The sequence below is a fragment of the Schistocerca gregaria genome, chromosome 3 (genome assembly GCF_023897955.1).
Source record: "Schistocerca gregaria isolate iqSchGreg1 chromosome 3, iqSchGreg1.2, whole genome shotgun sequence".
NCBI classification, from domain to species: domain Eukaryota; kingdom Metazoa; phylum Arthropoda; class Insecta; order Orthoptera; family Acrididae; genus Schistocerca; species Schistocerca gregaria.
Window position 1 is genome coordinate 928,937,151 of NC_064922.1, and position 15,289 is coordinate 928,952,439.

At 37.6% G+C, this 15,289-nt stretch overlaps 1 protein-coding gene across 3 annotated transcripts in view; it reads left to right on the plus strand.

Moving 5' to 3' along the window:
* The window catches only part of LOC126355812 (cyclin-L1), a 63,567-nt gene that overhangs the window by 29,865 nt on the left and 18,413 nt on the right, over positions 1 to 15,289 (plus strand). The window lies entirely within an intron of this gene.

Sequence of the window (15,289 nt, forward strand, 5' to 3'; positions counted from 1 at the left end):
AGAGCCTTCATATTTCATGTTTGGATATTGGTATTTTCATAAAAAATGTAAAACAAAGGCAATGAGAGGAGAGAAAAGTGTTGTGGGGTGATTTGATTTAAAGCTTTCATCCATGATATTATTGTCAGACAAATTTCATTCCTTTGTTATGGCACTGTGGTACATAAAATGATTTCAAGAGTAATTGTGTTCAAAGTGAGGTACAATGAAATGATTGTAAGGTTATTGTTAATTTTTTTAGGATTGGAAAATACCAATATCTTAAAAGTAATGTAATTTCTATGTGAAGTATGAATTGCCTTGGGTTCTTTCTTCACAATCAGTTATTTCCCCTTTCATCATACCAGAAACAGTGGTGCCAATCACATACTGTAGGTTTAATAATTTGTGATGCATTAAGTATTGCTTGTAATTAATAGCAGAATTTTCACTGAATCTACGTAGTGAAAGATATTGTCCCACATTATTTCCTTCCTGCTACTAGATCAAATTACTGATTTTACTATCATCAATTTTATTCGGACAAATTTTCCCTCATTTTTTTTATTTTTATTTGGAAGGAAGAAATCTTATACCAGTAGACCTCTTGTATTTGAGTGGTTGGCACAACTGGTTATGTAGATGGGAAGGGAGGGGGGACCACTAAAAGCCGCAAGAACCATACCTTTGCTCAGAGTGTTTTTGTACTTCGTTTCCACAGATGTTGGTCTGCTGGTGAGTTGGCGCGCCCACCCCAGGTAGCGGGGGTGTTTGGCTAGGGCCACGCCTGCTGGCTCTTCAGTTCTGCACCCCCAGTGGTCCACAACGAGAGAATCAAGCGCTCTGCTAATCTTAATCTCTCGATCTTTCTCTCTCAATCTACATCTAATATTGTTTTGTTGATTTACAAAAAATAAACACTACAAATTCTAAATCTCCAGGCAACTTGATAGATGGAGTTGGGCAATCAGGTTTGTAATGGTGTGTGTATTTATTGTTAATGTTTCCAGTGGCTATCTCATCTGCTAAGATAATTTTATGTGTGTACGTTTTGGAGATGGGTAAGAGGAATAACGTAAAATGTTGTGGGCGGTAGTAAAATATTTGACTGTACTCTCTGAATTAATTTATTCCTCTCACTACACATTTCAGAACATGTCTTAAGTCTTCATGTATCTGTTCACAAGACTAAGACAACATAACTATATGGTTCTCAATAAAGAATCATTTAGGATATAAAAGAACCACTAGCATGTAATTGAAATTTTTAGGTTACAAGCTTGAATGTACTGCCAAGGTATGTTTCTACTGGCAGTATTTTTGAACTTGCCATAAGTAGATCATTTAAGTCAATAACAATAACAAAACGTCTTTCAAACAAAATAGAAATTGCAATCGCAATCTTAGAAATATGAATCTTCAACATTCCATATGGACTGCTGTAGATTTGTGTGTCTAAGGTTTTGATTTCTATTTTATTAGCTTCTGTATGGTTAACTTTTAAATTGCTGTTTCTTAAAAAGTTTTGTGATTATCATTGTCTTGAATTATGTATCTGTTTTGCAGGCTCAAAGTACACACTTCAGCATTGCATTCTTGCAACCATAGGTGACCTTTTTAAATCCGAATTGATTCTTGATTGGCAAATAGTTATGTGGTCTTCATTTTTGTGAATAGACACCTGAAGTTGTATTACGAAACATGTAGTGGAAGGACTAAATCAATTCAGTGCAAAGATTGAACATTTTGGTGCTCGTTACCCAGGTTACTGTAGCTATTACCATTCCATCTACGGAGATGGACAAGTGTGTGATTAAAATGTGTTGACTACTCATACCAAACAAGAATAATTACATGTGCAAATAATAGCATTTTAATTGAAGTTTGCTATAGAAACATGTGAATAGCACCTATTGCCTTGTGTGACTAGCAGTATCTGGAGGAGGACTGTATAAATGATTTCTTCAGTTGAACACAGGTGTATAGTCAAAATCATCCATAAACTGAGGATTGAGAGGTTAAGAAAATCAAATGATGAAAGCTTGGCTTGTGAAAGTCATTAATATGATAGTGGCCACCTACAGTAAATACTGTGCAAATATCAAAACATAACTGACTACTAATCCATGTAATGAGTGATGTTGTAACACTCAGTGTTTTAAATGGATAGGTTTAGTTGTGTCATCTTCAGAAATTCCAAAGAAAAGTATTCTTTAAAGTTAAGATATGGCTAACACAAAATTTACTTGCTTGCAGTGTCACTGGACTTTTATCTGTTCTCTATTTACTTCAAACAATTGAAGTTCCAGGTGTGCATATCAAGAACTTAGGAAATGGCAGGTTGCTACTTACTGTAAAGAAGACACGTCAAGTTCCAGACAGGCACAATTAAGACACGAACATACAGCTTTCGGTCACAGTCATAAGTTACACACACACACACACACACACACACACACACACACACACACAAGCAAGCAAACATTATGCACACACGACTGCCAATTCCACCATCTCGGGCTGGAATGCAGTGTCGTGTGGGGTGCAAGCAGCAATCTGGAGGGGGCAGGGAAGGGATGGTGTACGGGTGGGGAGAGAGACGAATGCAGTCTGGTGGAGTGTGCAGGGACTAGAATGTCAACAGGTGAAGAGTTGGGAGGCAGGGAGGTAACGAGAAAAGAAGGCGAGCAGGGAAAGACAGGCAGATGCATTGGCATAGGGCTGCAAATAAACAGGGTGGGAGATGAGATTGGGGGTAGAGGGGTTGGGAACTGTTGGGTGGTGAGTTTGGGGACAGTATGTTACCATAGATTGAGACTGGGATAATTACAGGACTGGAGAATGTGTTGTACCCATCTGCACAGTTAAGAAAAGGTGTTATTGGAGGGAAGAATCCAGATGGTTCAGGTGGTGAAGCAGCCATTAAATCAAATGTGTTGTGTTCAACTACATGTTGTACTACTTTGCTCTTAGCCACAGTTTGGTGGTGGTCGTTCATTCTAGTGGACAGTTGATTGGTAATCATACCAATATAAAAAGATGGCTGCTTTCACAGGTGGCCCATCCCCTGATGGGGTAGGATAAACCTGTGACAGGACTTGAATAGGAAGTGCTGATTGGGTGGATTGGGCAGGTTTTGCACCTGGATCTTCCTAAAGGATTTGATCTTCATGGCAAGAGGTTGGCATTGGGAGTGGCATAGGGATGGGCTGGGATGATGTGGATGTCCCCTTCCCTCCTAAAGTGCTGTTCCGCTGCCCACCCAATCTCCAAGACATCATAGTCCATCCCTATGCCACTCCCAATCCTTGACACAAGGATCATGTTCTTGTGGAAGACCCAGGTGCAAAACCTTCCCAATCCAGCCACCCTGCACTTCCTGTTCCAGTCCTGTCACAGGTTTATCCTACTCTATTGGGGGCCAGGTCATTTGTGAAAGCAGCCATGTCATTTACCAGCCATGCTGCAATCATTGCATAGCTTTTTATATTGGTAATGGCTACCAATCAGTTATCCACCAGGATGAACAGCTACTGCCAAACTGTGGCCAAGAGTAAAGTAGACCACCTTGTGGCACAGCATGCAGCTGAAAACAACATAATTGATTTCAGTGGCTGCTTCACTACCTAAGCCATCTGAATCCTTCCCTCCACCAACAGATTTTCTGAACTGCACAGATGGGAGTTAACTTTACAACACATTCTCCACTCCTGTAATTATCCTGGCCTCAAACTACGGAAGATGATGCCCCCACACCCTCCATCCAACAGCCTCCAATTCCTCTATCCCCATTCTCGTCACCCACCCAGTTTATTTGCAGCTGTCTGCCAATGAATCCACCTGTCTTTCCTTGCTCCTCTCTTTTTGTGCTCCTTTTTTCTCCACGTCCTTGCCTCTCAACCCCGTGACTGTCTCTGTTGACATCCTAATCCCTGCACACTCCACCAGACAGCATTCGTCTCTCTCCCCACCATCCCCTTTCCATGCCCTCCAGATTGTTCCTTCCATCCCTCGTGGTGTTGCATTCTGACCCGAGATGCTGGAGTTGGTGGTTGTGTGCACATGCGGTGTGAATGGTCTGTGTCTTTTTTTTTTTAATTGATGAAGGCTGTTACTGAAAGCTATATGTAAGTGTCTCTTAATTGTGCCTGTCTGCAACTTAACATGTCTTCTTAATGGTAAGTAGTATTCTAGTTACTTTTTGAATAAGTGAAAGGTTGAAAATTTTCTTTCTGATTTCTGATAACCAAAATATTTGTCTCCTTTAGTGCAAAAATAATAATAACTGTGGAGTGCATTTGATTTGAGAACTAATTCAGTCACAGTTGCACATTTCTGTTATGTAATAAGAGAGATTTTCTAAGATTTGCAGTTTCAGAAATTGCAATGACACTTTTTTTTTTTTTTTTAGATTTGAAAGAATATCTGTTACAGCACATTTTTCTCTCCAGATGAGTAATTTTGATTCCAAAGTCCGGTTGTTCCCTAGTGAAATAATTCAATGGTTATGTTATCCAGATAGGAGTTTTCACTGTTCTCCTTAAATCACTCTAGAATGTCAAGACACAGAATATTTTCTTCTGTATCCTTGTCCAGTGGATGAACTTATGCTTCATCCCTTGACAACCTGTTATTCTTTGGAAACCCTAATCATCTTGCTTCCATGTCCTGCTCTACAGCAATGATGAGCTGTTTTATCACTTTATATTCTTTACTTGTTCCTCACTTCGAGAAGTGATGCTGTATCTTTTTATTCTTTCAGTAAAGTACTTGCTGAATTTTTCGTATCACAGAACAAAAAGAAGTAACTGAAAGAAGATTAACATAACATGGTTGGCAAAATATTAAATACAGAAGCTAGGTTTACGTGACACTGGGCCTAAGCAATATATGAAATTCAGAGTAATAATAATGAGAGTTCTGGAAGAGTATAAATAGTTTAAGAGTAAAGGAGGCCACTCACCGAATGGCAGTAGCATTTGGTTTCCGAGAGAAGATCTAATGGAGAATTTATCTTCAGTAACTATGTATATCTTTGAACAAGGGAAGGAATACTTGTTCTTATTGAATTATTTATTATCTTCCCATTCCACCTGCTCATCACAGTGGTTTTAAGCATACATTTGGCTCTCTCTTATCTTAATGTTCTTAGTGCTTCTTCCAGTCAGTATTGTCACTTTATGACTCGACATTTTATTCTGGTAATTGTGAGATGTAATAAAGGAAAATATTGTCATAGTGTGTTCTCAGCAGATGTAAATATCACACACACACACACACACACACACACACACACACACACACACACACACACACAATTTGCAGAAGCGTCATTGTTGTATGATAGCAGGGAAGTTAAGAATTACGTTAATGTTATGTCAAAAGTGCACATTATCATCAGTTCATGAAGTTATATTGAATATTACTATGCTCTGTATTACCCAGGTCGCTATGAAATGACATTTGATGTTTTGCCCACTACACCTGTGGTTTTGTATTTGGTTTGTGTTATAGTTAGAAACTGCCATAACATTTGGAATATTTCTATTAAAAGTGCATATCTTGAGTGAGGTTATGGTAAAATCTTGTACATTACTTTGATGGCCCTCCTCCTCTTTCCTAGTACATGGAGGAAAATCAAATACTAGAATTAAAATAGGAAGTTAGGAGCTGTAGTGTGTTTTATTCATTTTGCTTCCTGGCAATTTCTTGAGAGCAACATGGCTTTATCTAGGAACTTTGTGATCTTTAATGTGTGTGGGTGATCAATAGATATTCAACAAGAATGTTTTGTTCTCTTATTTTGATAACCCATTATAGAAAATGGGCATTCCAATTTTGACATTTGTTTGTGTGCACATGATGTTAAATCATCAGTAGCTGTGCACATGATGTTAAATCATCAGTAGCATAACAAAAATAATTATAATATAGATGTTAATGCTTGCTACTCTGTCAGTGAGAAGTTGCCTGGTGATTAGGTTTGTAGTGATGCTTCATTATGCTTGATCCAATGTAAGAAAAGGATCTCAATTTAATAATCTGAATCATTCAAGAATGGTTAGTTCATCTCTGCTGCTTTTATGTGATATTTAGTCTGTAATATTGTAAGGAAAAAAGGTGGCAGAGAATTTCAGCATGAAGCTTAATCATTAAATTTATGATGTTGAAATAAGTTTATGTAGTTGTGCCAACAGGTTGAATGTAAGTAAGTCTGCTGCAAGATAATGATCTTCATAAAGTTAATGCATGATAATGTTTATTGAATGCACATAATGCACTGTACATACCAAGTACAGCTCACAGTGTGATCAATAATAAAATTTTGTGATCTCATGTTAATGATTTTGAAAACTTAATATGAACTTCATTTACGATGCATGTATAATTTAATGTTAATTGTTCTTTTTCTGTATAGTCACTAGTGTGTGTCTATAAAGGAGCGAGAACGAAATAGGTGCATACGCACTTCGATGCTTTTAAATCACACTCGATTCTTTAAAAGCTAATATTTGACAGTTTTGATATGAAAACTGATTTTCTGGTGTTATTTAATGAATACTTACAGCAATGAAAACAATCAATTATTGACCAATTTAACTGAATAGATAAAAAATCTACTCACCAAGTGGCGGCAGAACACACACGAAAGATGGTTGTAATTGACAGAAGGGGAAGGAAGAGGGGTGAAGGAAAAGGACTGGAGACGTGTAGGAAAAGGGTAGATTTTGGGAAAATCACCCAGAACTTAGAGTTGGGGAGACTTGCCGTATGGGATGAGAAGGAAAGACTGATTGTTGGGGACCGCTTCGGACGAGGTTTTAAAACCTGAGAACTCCCTTGACCTTCTGCTCTGGACGACTTTTCTGAAATGTACCCCTTTTCCTAGACCTCTCCAGTCCCTTTGCTTCACCTCTCGTCCTTCCCCTTCAACCCTTCTGCCTGAAGAAGCTTGCCAATTACAGTCATCTTTTATGTGTGTGTTCTGCTGCTGCTTGGTGGGTAGATTTTTTATCTATCCATTTAATTAATGAATACTTGAGGACTGTTGTAATCCCACTATATCTTTTCTTCTTCATTTTGTTTCATCCATCTCTTTTACAAACATTTTAGTTTCATTAGAGATCCATTTGAAATAAACATTTTTCATAGCCGTAAGTTTCACTATATTTTTAATTTTTCAGTCATTTAATTATGATTTGGTTACTGTAGCTCTTTTGAAACATAGTTCTTCCCTGCTTTCCTCTTTTATGCGTTCTGGTTCGACATTCTTTTATTTCTTATTCATTGTATTGCAGATCAGTGTTTGATCTTTCCAAATTACTGTTCATACTCTGCACATTGTATTAATGCTCATCTAATACCTTCTAATAATTTTCTTTGTGCATTATCCAGTTTACTGTATAATATAACTCTCTCTGTGTGGATTATTAACAATGCCTCAGATGTTTTCATTACACTTTCATTCTGTGGCATAATATTTGAGTTGCTGCTTCAGGCAAAAGCATATCATTATCTTCAGATATTATTTAGTGTATTCACAAAATACACAGAATTTTTAAAAAAGTTAGGTTGTCGATTTCAGATGAAGTTGTTTGACAGTTTGCAAAATGGGAATCCTACAGTTCTCACAAAAGTTGGGCAAAAATTTTAAGAACAATATTAAGTCTTGTTTTTTAGTACTTCTCTACACCAACCTTCCACCTTACAACAACAAAGCTTCTAATTTAGTGAATTTATTACAACCAGCTAATTTTTTTAGAGTAAAATGAACCACTGTGGCAGATGAGTAGAGCACTCTTACAATTCCACCAACCACTTTCCCAGGTTATTTAGTGTATTGTCTGTTCACGATTATTTTCCATAGTACATTCAGATTTTCATAGAGGGAGGGGGGGGGGGGGGAGGGAATTGGTGGAGCTGCAGAAGACTGAGAATAAGTATTCCATGGCATTAATAGAAAGTTTGGAAAAGTAGACTTCAAACTGCTCAGACATCTTATTTTTATATTGTTACTAGAACAGGAATATGATGATACTAGGAAACATTATTATTAGGAATGAAGTATCTGGTCAGCTTCTATAATGTTTGACATGCAGTTATTAAACATCATAGCCAGCTGAATTCATTTTAAAAGCTTTATAAATATGAGAGGAAACATGAAATCACTGAACATGTATTTAATGTAATCTTAACAATTATGGCACACGCGTGGTGTATGCTCATTGTTCATACGAGTAAAGCTTCATACACCTCTCACAAGTTTGTGGTTTCTGAGAGCTCACATTTCTTTTGTATTTGAACAAATTTCAAATATAGTTAATTGGGTACCATGAAATAATTTCCCAGAAATCAAAAAATCAGTGAATTAGTTTTAATGCATCTATAGAAGAGAACACACTGTAATAGAGTATGTGAAATAGACAAATTTGCAATGGGGAGGCAGATTGTATGGTGTAGGGGAAAAAAATGTTATTGCATCTTGTTTATAACCCCTTGAAAATACTCTTCACAGAGCTGATGCCAGTTTAGTTTTTAAATTGGAGCGTCAAAAGTGTGGCACATTTCTGCATTTTTTGTTGCCAATTGTGGTTAGTATTTAGTGTGGTCTCATGTAACTGCTTGATTGTGTTCAATAGCTTGCTTAAATTTTGCGTGAAAGTGCCAAGAACATAAGTGTCTCAGGTGATTGGAGTATCTACTGTTCACACTGCTTGCCATGTAGGAAAATCTAATTATTCACTGAAGTAGTCCAGCTTCACATTGTCTAATTTTGACCTTCTGAATCAGTGCATTGTCTTTCCCATTGAAACTGCCAATCTTTTATTTGATTTATTTTCGTCTTAACCTATGCAACAAATACTTTTCAGTTGATGTACTACACTTGCAGGCCTAACTACTTCTATTGTAGACTGAGCCATCGATCGACCCATACCAGTTTTGGATGGATATCATGAAGTATCTATGGCCAGATGACATGTCTGGCATAGATTATTTACACAAACCTTCCTTGTAAATCAGTCGGTGTTTTAACCAAAACTGTAACAAAATTCTTATAGTGGGTCCCAAGATTAGCCTTAAGATACAGATAGTAAACTGTGTAAGTAGACTTAAAATTAATAATAGGTATAGGAGTTACATTTTCACACTGACCAGATGTAACCTTATTTATGTAAAGCATTTTGGTACATAGTGCATAGAATTTCACCTAATAATTAGGACTGACAACAAGAAACATTGGAAACAAAGGGCAGTGTATCAATTTTTTCCTGTCTCAAGCGTCACATTCACCTTATGTGAACATGATTAGGATATTTTGTATTCATTGAATTAATTTTTCCGGAGGTACGGGGAGAGGGGGGGGGGGTTGTCTTTGACATAGTTGTCATACTTTTGGTATTGCTTTTTTATTTTGGCATCATAAAACCAATCTTTCATTTTGTTATCAATTGCAACAATGGTTACAGTACACATGTGAAAAGAAATTAATGTAACCGCTTCATTCGCAGATATAACAATGGATACTCTGGGTTGGAATGTCAACAATATAAGGAAAAGAATAGACTGCTATTCAGTGTAGAGATGACCCATCAAGTTGCAGACAGGCACAATGAAAAGAATGTTACACTTTGTAGCTTTTTGTCAAAGCCTTCTTCAGCAAAGGAAAACCACAAATAGATTAACTCAAGCAATCGCACCTCATGCACAAATGACAACTGTCACCAGTGGCTCTGATCGGAATGTGACTGTTTCATTTCAAATGCTTTACCATGACTGTTATTGACATGAAATGAAACAATAAGTTTACTTTTACCAGTCATTGTTTAATTATCTCCATGACACGTTTCAAAGGTTTAAACCTTCATCATCAGGCGGATTTACATTTGTTAGTATGACATTTGTGTGTGTGTGTGTGTGTGTGTGTGTGTGTGTGTGTGTGTGTGTCGTGTTATGATTTTTTGGTGAAACTTGTGGCACTGTTTAGTGGAGAAATAAAACACCATTTCAGAGCATAGTTTTGGGTTTCTTTTTACAAAAAAATTAAACATTTAATTTTTTGTCAAGAGAAACCTAAAACCATACTTTGAAATAGTGTTTCGTTTCTCTGCTAGACAGTGCCACAAGTTCCTCCAAAAAATCGTAACACAACACACACACAAATGTCATACTAACAAATGTAAATCCACCTGATGACAGAGGTTTAAACCTTTGAAACGTGTCGTGGAGATAAACAAACAGTGACTGGTAACAGTAAACTTGTTGTTTCATTTAATGCCTGTTTCACGTCAAGTAGTAGTGAGTGCTAGTGCGTTGTCCATTTTGAGGTCTCCTGCAGAGAGTTGTTCAGATTTCAAGATGTCAGGTGCATAAAATATTATTCTAAGATGACACCACTCTCTGATTAGAAAAAGGTCCTGTTTGTTTGTTTGTTTGTTTGTTTGTGTGTGTGTGTGTGTGTGTGTGTGTGTGTGCGCGTGTGCGCGTGCGTGCGCGCGTGTGCGCGTGCGTGCGCGCGTGTGCGCGTGCGTGCGCGCGTGTGCGCGTGCGTGCGCGCGTGTGCGCGTGCGTGCGCGCGTGTGCGCGTGCGTGCGCGTGCGTGCGCGCGTGTGCGTGCGCGCGTGTGCGCGTGTGCGTGCGCGCGTGTGCGCGTGCGTGCGCGCGTGTGCGCGTGCGCGTGCGTGCGCGCGTGTGCGCGTGTGCGTGTGCGCGTGCGTGCGCGCGTGTGCGCGTGTGCGCGTGTGCGCACGTGTGCGCGTGCGTGCGCACGTGTGCGCGTGCGTGCGCACGTGTGTGTGCGCGCGCGTGGAACGCACTGCATGCGTGCATTACATTGGAAATGTAATGCTGGAATGGTTGATATGTATACACTACATTTTATAAAATTTAGTCAGTTGTGTAATTTTTCTAAATCAAACATGGCGGAAGATACGAGAGCAAGTCGGTAAGTAAAGGCAATTTTTTTCCTACCTCATAAGTGGACATGACTGATTCAACAATAGCATGCCTTATCTTAATCACACTTTTTTTTTTTAATAGCTGTGTTGCTTCAGTGAGTAGCTCTATTCATGGTGATTTCAGAACAATTTTTTAATAGTTCCCCATGATGGAAGTGATTAAATTTATTTATGGGGAAGGAACTACAGCTTAGAAACATATTCACATATGCGACTGCAGTATGGTGATAGCTGTTTTAGTGAATGAAAAATTTATGGGTAGCTGAAATGCTTTAATTATGGACATATGTGTGTATTGCAATGAAAAGTGTTCAAGCTGGTTAGCATTTTGAAAACATAGGACCAGTGAAGCAACTGAGTGAAAGCTACAACTGTCCATTAATTTCTAAACAGTCACAGAGTTGTGCTTGTTGGGAACCATGTCAACTGACACTCACACAGGAACATACGGAAATATTGAAATTATCAAAGACGGAAGAGGAGACTTCCTCAGTCACATAGTAACTGTTGGTGAGATGTGGCTCCATCGCTATAAACCACAGAGTAAGATTTCATCTTCACCTACAGAAAAAAATTATGAAAAGCCATGTTTCTGTAAGATTGTTGATAATGACAGCATTTTGTTATGTAAATGGCCCATTGCTGAGTACTTACTCTGCTAGGGGCAAACAGTGAAAATTGACAGCTACAGTGAGATGTAAAACCCACAACTGGAACAAAGACTTTCAAAAGTTGTAATTTTGATTCTGCTTCAGCTTGAGAAATAATAAAGTGCATATAAAATTATGATTTTACGCTGCTGAAACAAGACCTTACACTACTGACCTAGCTGTAATCGATTTTCACCTTTTTGGTCCAGCGTGAGATCACCTGTGTGAATCCATATGTTTGTCAGATGACGTGGTTGTGGAAGCAGTACATAAGTGGTTGTGCACAGTGCCACAAAGCTGCTTCTAGGCTATAATTAGTGTCTTTCAAGGGATGGGCAAAATACATAGTGGTTGGGGAGATTGTGTTGAGAAGTTCTGTTGGTTGCAATTTCTTTTTCCAATAAAAAATTTCTTTTCAAAAAATTGTCTTTACTTTTTGACTTAATCTTTACTTTAATAAATTTCATGCATTTGAACGCGCTCTCCCTTTATGAAACTTCTGATGATTGATACCAGTTGATGATTGTGGAAGAACAGAGAGGAAAACATGCTTCAAGAAGGAGAAGGAATTTCAAAGTCAGTCGCAAATGTGCTTTCTATTGCAGATGTAGATTTCAGCTATTGAGTAACAATCTTCAGTGCATGAAGACCAACTCATACAGACTCGTCAAGCTTGTGACAGCACGTTACTATAAGACTCCAAAAGGTACATAGACAGATTGAATTACAGTCTGTCTTTGTACCTGTTATTAGTAACGTGTTATCACAATCTTGACAAGTGCACGTGACTCGATTTTAACATACTGAAGCTAGCTACTCAGTTGCTGAAATGAAGGTCTGCAATAAAATACAGATCAGATTTGCAGCTGATTGCTGAATTCCTTTTTTATTATTATTATTATTATTATTATTATTATTATTATTATTATTATTATAATAAATATACCACAGTTGCTGTGCACAACTGTTCTGATGTAATCAAACTTGGTGAAAAAGTACTTCATTGTAACTCGTATAACAAAAGTGGTTTTTCATAATGCAGCTGACAAGTAGTTAAATATGAACTGATTTTATAAATATTATATCGTTGTTAAATATACTTTTTAGATTCTCCTGTTGAGCCTCCTTTACCGCAATCATTGTTTTATGATCTCCTACTACTTATCACGGATGTATTGTAGATACAAATGGTTTGATATGTGGTAAAGTTTATAGGCACTTAACGACTTACTTCAACCAGCAGTAGTGAATCCTGTATGTTGTAAGAAGTATTGCCATCCCAAACAGTATTAACCAAAAAGCCGTATTCCAGTCTTATCACTACCTCCACATTTTCACCTGTTTGTGCCAGTGCTTGTAACTATCTGTTGTCACAGAAACATTTGTATTTATTTAAACTATGAGTAGTTCTCATTTAACCAATCACATTTGATTCATCTGTACTGTTGTGGGGTGTTAATTTCGAAATTTAGGTTTTCAGATTAAGTTTGATTCGACATTTGCTTTAAACCCTTTTGTAAATTATATTTAAAACTGTACACATTGAAGACTGATCTTTAAGGGAAGTTTCTGACTCTTTAATTGTCCTATCTCAGTAACATTTTGATTTCTACATTATTTCTGTTGTGTTGACGTAGCCGGCAGGAGTGGCCGTGCGGTTCTAGGCGCTACAGTCTGGAACCGAGAGACCGCTACGGTCGGAGGTTCGAACCCTGCCTCGGGCATGGGTGTGTGTGATGTCCGTAGGTTAGTTAGGTTTAATTAGTTTTTAGTTCTAAGCGACTGATGGCCTCAGAAATTAAGTCGCATAGTGCTCAGAGCCATTTTTTAGCCTCAATTACTCATTAGTAAGATAATAGCATGCATACTCACGAGACTAAACCATGGAATATTTGTATCTGTTGGGTTGAACTTCACATTTCCTCAACTTACTGAAGAAGGCAGCTATTTTACAGAAGAATTTACTGGAAATTATTGTCTGTAACATGTCTTTTTGGTTGCTGTACTGCCCCTCTGCAATGGGATGCTTCAAAGCAAATTAAATCATGTTATTCTGAAGTAGATGTGAAAAATTCCTTGCCCTCAAGCTAGGTGATCGGTACTTAGACTTTTTGTGCTTACTACATTGCTAGAATTTTTTTGTTTGATATCCAGGTGAACCCGATTTCAGTGTGATACTACTGTGATGACTGGAATGACAAATTCCTCACATTTCAGAAATATGATATGTGAACTTCTGAAAAAGGTTGTATTGAAAGTTGTAAAATCAACATGATAATTATAATCCATTTGCTTTCCATTGAATGTGCCTTACAATTTAGGAACTTCTATGTTGCAGTTTGTCACATTCAGGTTTCTTGCTTCAGTGTAATAGATCAGATAAAGAATAATGTATAGGATATAAGGGGAACCTGTTACTGTCTTTCTGTTATGTATCTGATAAATAGTAATGTGAAGTGGAAAAAGGGAACCTGTCACGTTTGCGACTTCACACTAGTCATATGCACAGGTGTATGATTTCCAGGTATTTTGTGTGTAATATAAAGTGGACCCTAAAAAGTTTAATAAAAAGTAAAGGAATTTGAAACTAATTTGCTTATGGAGATTGTAACATTGCAAAAAGGGATTCAGCTTATTAGCAGAGGCTGGCGAGACATTTCCTTTAGTTACTTGATGCCATTTGTTATGGTATTCAAATCAGTTTGCATATCCATTTCATTACCGTTGCTATAAAGTACCTTGAGACCTAACAGCTGTAGTTACCAGAGAGTGACCACTTATCTGTGTCACCCTGGTAATTGTTAAACATGTGAATTTTGTGATGAATCACCTTCCTGCATTAAGATGCACGATTATGTTGCATGAATATGCCACACTGTTACTCAATGTACTGCTTCATCCTGCCATTGTTTATATTTGATAACTAACCTTTTTGAACATCTCTTAAAAGTGCAAAATTTGACTTTTCTCCCATATTGCAGAGAATGCTATTCTATTTTTGGCAAAAATTATGTACTGAAAAATGCTTTTGAATATTGGAGTACAGCATCTCCTTGCCTTTTCCTATTCCACTGCCCTTGTTACTTACACTCAGAATCTTACCGTGAGTGTTGTTTACAGTCTATTGCAGCAGCTACAATGAATTGTCAGATATTCCTGTAAAAGCATGGCCATTTGCACAATAGCATGTTCCAAACACCTCAGATGAACTTAAATCCATGGAATGCAGCATTCTCATGAAACATCAGCATATCAGCTATTTTTTATAAGTTACATACTTTTGTTCTTCTGCCGTATTCCACATCCTCTAGAATCACTATACTGGTGTCTATGGTACCAACTGTGTATCTAATTGTATCTGGGTCCCCTTCAACTCTCATAATTTCCACGAGTACTTTACACACATATAATCATAGGTATATATAACTTTTTAAGGTGATTGAGATACATTGTTACTTAAGAAATATTTCTATAAACCCGTTATTTTGTCAAAGTGTTGGCATGAGGTTTCACTAAGTTGTTATAGAAATGTTAATGAAAATCCCAATACTAACGCAAGAACTAAGTGATCAGTACACATTCTTTTATTAAACAGTGTACATTTGCTTTCAGTGTATCACGCAAAGAGCAGCACATAAACTGTTGTGACATGCTACTTACATGTTTCAGTGACAATTACCAGTGTTCAGAACAGAAGAAATGGGG